Genomic DNA, 8329 nt, shown 5'->3' on the forward strand with positions numbered 1-8329 from the left:
TAAAAATTTTTGTTGTGGTTCTCTGGGCCTTTTTATTATTAGTATAACCTCTCGATTTCCATAAAAAACAGGAAAAATTAACCTCAAGAGAATAATATAAATACGTGTCTGACGTGTCTGGACATGTTCATTTTTTTTTTTTTTTTTTGCAGCAATCCTGCACAAATGAGCATCCCCAGAGGCTCACATGAGTGGGGGAGGAGTTGGTTGGCTGACAATGCATTTAAGACTTAAATTTTGGCTCTAATTATTGCTTTGTCATCTTATTTTTACACCCGGGTCAAAACTGACCCTAACACTGCAAAGGACATCATTTCAACCGGAGCATTTTATAATGCGGTGAAAAAAAAATGTTTTTGTTGAATTTTGTTAAAATCAAGGTTCCTGACAAAGTCAAGAAGCCTTGACGCGATAAAAAAAATTGAAGTGATTATTTTACGGACTTAAAAACTAAAACGGGTCGACCCTAACACAAGAGAAGTAAAATCCGACAAACGAAGAAAACAAGTTGGCTCGCTCCATACACCTCCATGATGGACTGTGCAACAAGTATACAATCTATCGGATCTATCAGTCAGATAACGTCCCGGCGGCTGCTGCTGCTGCAGCTCCTGAATGCAGCTGAAAGCCGTCTCCACAGCCGTGAGATAAATCCCTCGCCACTTCGCCGTCTGTGTCTTCCCTCTGCACGTGGGCGGGTGTAAGGATGTGATTGATCCACGTTCGTAACAGCACAGCCGTATACCCGCTTACGTTAAACGATAATGGGAACGATGCGGCGAGCGAAAACCTGCGCTTTGTCAAATAGACGGAAACTTCAACTCCTGGGTGTCGAGAACGCTCGGCAGATGGCTCAACAGGTGGGCAATAACTCAGCTAAGTGCCCATAAAGTAAGGGTTATGTTATAGACGGTGTGTATATTCCACCCCCCCGAGCTTCGATGTTGTAACACATTTGTGAGTCTGTAAAAAAAAAAAAAAAAAGACGACTGCGAGGAGCTGAATGAGGTTCCAGTAATTGCGCCATCAACTCAGCGGGCCCCTCGGAGGTGCGTGCGCTCGATAGAAAATTGAAGGGGAGAAAACGGAAGTGTATGCATTACGCTGAGTTACAGCGGTCAGGTTTCATATTTTGACAACATTTCTCTTTAAACACACACGTGTTTGCGTGCATACACACAAACTCACCTAGGGAGAGGACACCGAGAAAACAATTGCATCAAGAGGCAGTTTGCCGAAGGGCCGGCTGCCAAACGAGTGGGAGAAAAGGAAAGCGAGGGAGAGGGGAGAGAGAGAGAGCAGGAAAATCCTTACATAGCCCTCAGGAAGAGCTGTGTCAGGGCAGGAAGCTCCTTCTTTGGGCATGGAGGCTTCCTGGCAGACGAGAAGACTGACATTTCCTCTACTGCTTGGCTTCTGGAGAAAGGATCACATGAAGACTTGAGGGAGGCCGCAGGGGTGGTGGGCCGCCAGGCGGGCTGGGCCGGGCCTGCTCTCCGGTTTCAGCTTCCTCCCTCCGCGCAGGGAGGCTCGGCGCCGCGGCGGATACTTCCCGAGCCGACTCCCTCGCACTCATGTAAAAAGTAACGCGTTGCTCTTTTGAGCCTCAAGTGAACTGTTTGTGTAATCTTTCTTTTTAGAATAAATTTAGCCGTCGGTGTGATCCCGTCTCCTTTGAGTATTTGTTTCTGCTATGACTGCCAAGACGGATGACTTGGTAGTTTGAAGGTAAACGTTCCCCGCAGTTATTGATTATCATCCGGTATGGACGGGTGAAGATATATACTTGTCTAATGTTTCTACATGTTCATACGGTCACCTTTCAAAGTTACTCGACCCTCTTGTATTACGACCCCCGATTGGATGATTGACGTGTTTTATTCACGATTTATCTTCTTGTTCCACTATTTGTCCGCTCTGCTTTTGTCCCGTCTGACATTTGGGGCTTTTGAGCCTTGTAAGTTTAGTTTACCAGCTACTGAAACTTTGTTCTCTTCTGATCTCAGTTCTTCATTTTGTCTCTTCCCCTGCTGATCTGAGGGTTTGCCCCCCCCCCCCCCCCCCCCCCCCACGACCCCCCCCGTCCTCTCTGCGCAACAGATGGTCATAATGGAAGAACTTTGTTCTGCTGTTGTGGGTCTGCAAGCTGAATTCATAATAGGGTAAGTTTTTTCCTGCATTTACTGTGTGCATGTGTGTGTATGTGTGTGTTATATATATATATAATCAGTTTATAAGTTTCATATCAGACTTCCTAGTGTTCTCCTGTGTGGTCCACTTATATTTTAGATGTATATATATAATAATATAAGCAATAAATGAAACAATATAAATACAAAAATGAATAAATGATAAATAGGTGTGTATTTTTATTTGGCACTTACTCATTTGGCAATATATATATCAATATAAAATAAAAGAACATGAACTCACACATATACATATATATGTATATATATATATACACATATTTAAACATGTGTACACACACACATATATATATATATCTGAAAATATATATATACACATATGTATATGTTTATATATATGTAGATATACATATCTATATGTATATATATATATATATATATATGTGTGTACACTGCTCCAAAAAATAAAGGGAACACTACAATAACACATCTAGATCACTAGATCACACTAGATCATTAAATACTGTGTTTTTTACATAATTGAATGTTCTGACAGCAAAATGACACAAAAATGATCAGTGGAAATCAAATGTATGAACCCATGGAGGACTGGATTTGGAGTCACAATCTAAATTGTGCAAAAACACATTACAGGCTGATCCAACTTTGATGTAATGTCTTTAAAATAGCTCCAAATGAATCACTGTTGCTTCCTCAGTAAACAGTTTGATTTCACACAAGTGTGATTGACTTGGGGTTACATTGTATATGTATGTTCCTCTGTATATGTATGTGATGTATGTATATGCATGTATATATGTAAATGTATATGTACATATGTTTGTATGTATGTATGTACGTATATATACATTATACGTATATGTATACATACAACAATATGTGTGTGTGTCTGTATATATATATATTTATATGTGTACATATACGTGTGTGTTTGTCTGTATATACAGATATAAATCAGTATATGTGTGTGTATGTATACATGTATATATGTAAATATATGTATATATACAAATGTATTGTGCATGCATATATGTGTGTGTGTGGAATGTCTGTGTGTGTGTGTGTGTGTGTGTGTGTGTGTGTGTGTCATATACTGACAATGCAGAGTGAAACTCGAAGGGTTAGGTGTAAATGAAAAGCATGGCAGCACAACAGCGCCGTAATGTCGGTTGACGATATTGAAATGACCAAATTTCTTTTTTTCTATTCTTATTTCTGGCTGACAGGCTCCTGGATGAAATCATCTCATGATGTGTGGCGATGACCTTCGGAGCCTCCAAGTGACCAGGTTCTCCAAAAAACAGTCACCCTGAGGACGTAAGAGCCTTTCCGCCCGAGTGGACGTTAAGTGCACCTTTTAGGCGTTCTACCAAAACTATTACGATCACACACGACTCTTTGGGGAAGCGCGGGTCGGCTGGAGAGGAGGAAAGCTCTTTATCTGAGTAAAATATGAGCTGCTGAATTATCCCTGAACTTTACCGCGAACTTTTCGCCTAATCATTTTAAGAGACAGGCGTTGGATCTCTGACACCCTTCATTTTACCGCAGAGTCTGGAAATAACTCAATGTGTTAGACTTTGTTCTCTCCGATCTTCGGTCCCTAACCTCTTTGGCTTTACCTTGCAAACAGCGCAAACAGCTCAAACTTGTTTTTTTTTTTGTCGATTTCGGGCCGCTGATTCATTGCTTATTGATCGGCCGTAGGTTTTGTTTACACTCACACCCACTTTAAACTTCTCACGCATAGACGAGCAAGGCGAGCATCCTGATACACAGCAATCGCAAAAATCTGGAAAGTATTCCTGCACCTGTTCCTTCTCTGACTCTCTCTCTCACACACACACACACACACACACACACACACACACACAACGGAATAGCCACAGACGGAGGAAATAAAATTCAAAGAGGGAGGAGGATGGAGGGCAGACAGGCAGGGGGATGTGGGAAAAAAACAGTAAGAGACACAATCATGAATAAATACGAACACGCGCAAATATCCGCACACATCCTTAAAGGACCCACACACACACTCATATCTCAACTTAAAACACAAGTTTTTTTTTTGTTTTTTCTGACTGTTGTGTCTGTGGACAATTACCTCGTGTTGCACCGCGGCTGAAAGGCCCTGCTGTTTGATGGCGTGGCCGTCCTAGCTGGAGAGCTGCTGATGATGTTCGCGGCTGCCGGGCGAAATAGATCAAGCGTAGAAGTCATGAGCAACACTGGAATATACAGAGTGAGACAAATATTTTGGGAAATGGGAAGAAGAAGAAGAAAGCGGCGGCACGTTATGTGGAAAGTAAAAGTTTAGCGAGGGGGGCGGATGAAGGGTGTTTAAGAACCTCACCTGCTCTTAAGCTGTTGATGAGGATAGAAAAATAGAAATACAAAGGAGTTGAGGTCAAGACACACACACACACACACACACACATGCAGAAGCACATACTTACACCCATAGTCGTGGAGTGTGGACACTGAATTTGCATTTCGCGTGTCTGCGCGCGCGTGTGTGTGTGTGTGTGTGAACTGCATGGATCCTTCCACTTTGTAAAAAAAACACACTAAAATCGCCACATGCTACATACAGTGTGCTCTTCAGAATGTAGCACCGTTGAGGGCACTTTCATGTACATTAGAGGATAAGAATGATGGTGGGCAGGCGTCAGAGTGGGCTCTGGAGGGTAATTTCACCGAGGGGGGGCATCCGGGGGTATTTATAGCCAAACGGCTGAAGTGCTGAAAGCATATGGCGTTCCAGATCTGACGGGATCGGTCACGCCGGACGGCGTTTGAGTCAAAAACTCTGCTCCGAAATCGCACCTCGTCGGCGAGCTCAGATTGGCGGGTTAAAATTGGGTCACGGTCAAAGCTCATGACTCCACTTTAGCCCTAATAACCTGTCAACTGTTTCATATTAGGGAGCATAAAATCCCAAACGCACACACACAAGGCTGACAGATGCCGACGGCCCACTTCGCATCGTCACAGGCCTTAAATGAGGATCCCGGCTGCGGCGGAGGTGACAGGGATGTTCTCGCCGCGCCACCAGCGGGTGGAGAGGCGGGAGGAGACAGCTGAAGATTTTAAAACGTGCGCGGACAGGCGGACGGACGGACGCGCTGTTGCTGACGGACGACGCAGGCTCTCAGCGGGGCTCCCGCACTTCTGCTCCCCGGGCGCAGCACACTGATGACATCAGCCGGTGTGAAAGTGCCCATTAGTTCCACCTCATCACTGTGGGACAAATATAGCGGCGCCAGGCTTTCATCAGCGGCGGAGGACAGCTGGAGCGAGGGGGCGTCGGAAGAAACCTGGGCCAGATGATGATACACATTCACCGTTTCTCCCGTGCCCAAATTCCCACCTCTCCCACTCCCTCGCTGTCGTGCTGTCACTCCTGAGACTGGTAACACGTCGCGGTTGCAGCATATTTCCGCGGACAGCCACATGCACACATGGACTTTCCATTTTATGTGTGTTTGTGTGTGTTTGTCTGTATGTGTGTGTGTGTGTGTGATCCTCTTTGTGATACCTGATGCTGCAACGTAAAAGTGTTTCTTCTTCCTCCGCTGTCCCGTTTCCATCTCTGGCCCAGAATCGGTGTTTTTTTTTTTTTTTTTTGGTTTTCAGTTTTGCAGCTAAAGCTTCCCTTTGACGACAGATTACATTATTCCGCATCAGGCCGTTCCACGGGGCGGGTCAGAGATTATATTTGACAGTGCACGGACAAAATGAACTGGGAAAGATTAAGTTGTGATTAGTGCTGATGTACTGTGGAAAAACCAGTGCGTTTACAGAACTGTGATTGTGTGTGAGTGTGTGTGTGTGTGTGTGTGCGCGATGCCTCTCGGGAAAGGTGGCTGCGGCGTCAGATCAGACACCTGGCTCACGCTGCTTGAATGACAGGTGGTGAAGTCACCGCGGGGCACATCTGGAGGGAGGGAGGAGGAGGAACGGGGATTTGCAGATCCGACGCATCGCGATAAGGACGTGCAAAGGTTCTGAATTTATGAATATTAAAAGTATTATTTCATTTCAGCTCTGACCGTCTAGCCGTTTCATTTTTCCCCTTCCGACCGTCAAATCCGAGGTCACAAAACAGGTCATTTTGGAGCCATAAGTTTGCCGATGAAATCCACACGGAGAGATAACGAGCTCCGAAACATATTTGCTAAGAAATAAATCAACGATGACGACGCAACGCAATAAAAAAGCACCGCGTGAAGTATTTTGGGGTTCGGGATTGACGCGTCGCCTACGGTGCACCCCTATGACACGTCTCTCGCAGGGGGGACTGCATTTCTTCCCCCCCCCGCCCCCCCGCAGCCCCCCTGAGAGAGACCTTGCTCAGGGATTGCATGTGACTGTCAGACTCGGAGACGGGAAAGAAAACAACTCGAGCCCACTTACTAGCCTTGACACATAAAGACTTTTAAGGGGCTTGTTTGCATTTCAGAGCCACCCAGGTGCCTTTTGTAAAGCTGTAGTGCACTTGATGCCGAGTTGAAGGGGTGTCATATTTGGAGGTACTTAAGCATGCGCCGTTTTGTTGTTTCGTTCAAAGCCGCGTACTTCAAATGAGCATCGCTTATTAAGTCGAGCTAAAGTTGCCAGGACACCTGTAGATTATTGTGGAAGTGATATGTCAAAAAATCCCTTTTGAGTGCCACGAATAATTTCAAAGATACGCGTGAGTTGCGGCTGCTCTCGCATCTTCTGTGTTTTTGGGAGCGGGTGCACGGCGAACACACACACACGCGCGCGGGTTCACATTTTAACACGGCAGGCGGATCGGAAAAGCGGGTCAGTAAGCGGGCTGTATTTGTCGAATGCGTTTCGGCCGGAAAAACTCTACCGTCGACCGACTGGCGTTCGTCAGGGTCGGCGTTTCTCCGAGCGTGAATTTTTTTTTCCTGAACGCCGCCGCACCTGAGCAAATGTTGCAATCCACCTGAAATGTGACTGCGAGTGGGCGGGAAATCAAGAAGTTTAAATATAACCCGCTTATCCCGGAAGGCTCAACAGGTGCCGAGAGTAAGAGGCGGAACGGGCGGGAGCGACGCGACGACCGTCTCGGCGTTCCCTATTGGCTCGATTTAAAAAAAAAAAAAAGAAATCTCTCTGAACGCGAGATCAACGGAGCGTCTTTAGAAGACATCAGAGAGCCGTCCCCTCGTCACGTTCTGGTACGGTACCTTCTCCCCGCGACGCCGATCCCCTCCCCGTGTTTAATTTCCGCGAGGAGACGAAGGACGAAAGACCGGGCCGAACGTCCGTTCCGGGTCGTCCCGAGCGAACCGGAGGGGGGGGGGGGGGATGTCGAGCGGCGAGCGGGCCCGGGGCCCCCCGACCCGAACCCACCCCTTCTCGTTCCCACTCTAACTCGCGCACATTAAAGAGAGCTCTAATCACTGCGGGGATTTGGCCAATGATGTGCTTATCAAACGGCATATTTCAAAAAGGCATCTTAAAAGGCCCGAGGGCGAAGAGGCAATAAGAGCACATTTGTATGTGGATGAAAGGGAAAAGTGTAGACAGACCTTGCATCAGAATACAGAGGGGGGACATCATTAGCATCTCCGGCAAAATATGCGCAGCCGGAGAAGGAGAGCGAGGTAGAGACGGAGCGTCGGTGGGACGGGACGGGCGGCGGAGCGAGCGAGCGAGAGAGAGAGAGAACGGCGCTTTTTGCCATTCATCCTTTTTTGTTTTACACAGTTCCCAAAAAGAATAAGAGAACAAATACATTTTTGAACAAAGGCGCCGCTCTTGAAGCGGGAGCCGTTTGGGGGCACGAGGTGGCTCCGCCGTGGGTTACAACAGAGCGAAGCCACGACGCGACTGTACTCTCGACTCTCTCTCGTGCTTCTCCGCGAGCCCCGAAACGCAACGGGGGCCCCCGCCGGCCCGCTTTGATATCCGAGGAAGAGCCTCGAATCAGAGCTGGGAGAAATACCGGGTGACACCGTTTTCTGTTTTTGCCTCGCGCTTTGAGAGACGTTGACCGTCCGTCGCTCTCGCGTTTCGCAAGCCGACCGTGACAGTCTCCGGCCTCGGTCCGACCCCCCCCCGCCCTCCCGTAACCGGTGCCGGTTGAAATATGGTCTCCTTACACAAGAAAAAAAACCCTGCGGTTTTCACTTTGAGTTTCC

The 8329-nt window shown here is 46.9% G+C and overlaps 1 long non-coding RNA gene across 1 annotated transcript; it reads left to right on the plus strand.

Annotated features, from left to right (window-relative positions):
• Positions 1-1706: 1706 nt before the first annotated feature.
• LOC147228046 (uncharacterized) lies at positions 1707-5710 on the plus strand. Its single transcript, XR_015107033.1, has 4 exons — positions 1707-1728; positions 2101-2162; positions 3398-3488; positions 5096-5710. It is a non-coding gene; the product is annotated as an uncharacterized LOC147228046 (long non-coding RNA).
• Positions 5711-8329: the final 2619 nt, after the last annotated feature.

This window comes from Fistularia commersonii, chromosome 13 (assembly GCF_037954325.1).
Source record: "Fistularia commersonii isolate RoL2024-O1a breed Wild chromosome 13, RoL_Fcom_v1.0, whole genome shotgun sequence".
In the NCBI taxonomy this organism is placed as follows: domain Eukaryota; kingdom Metazoa; phylum Chordata; class Actinopteri; order Syngnathiformes; family Fistulariidae; genus Fistularia; species Fistularia commersonii.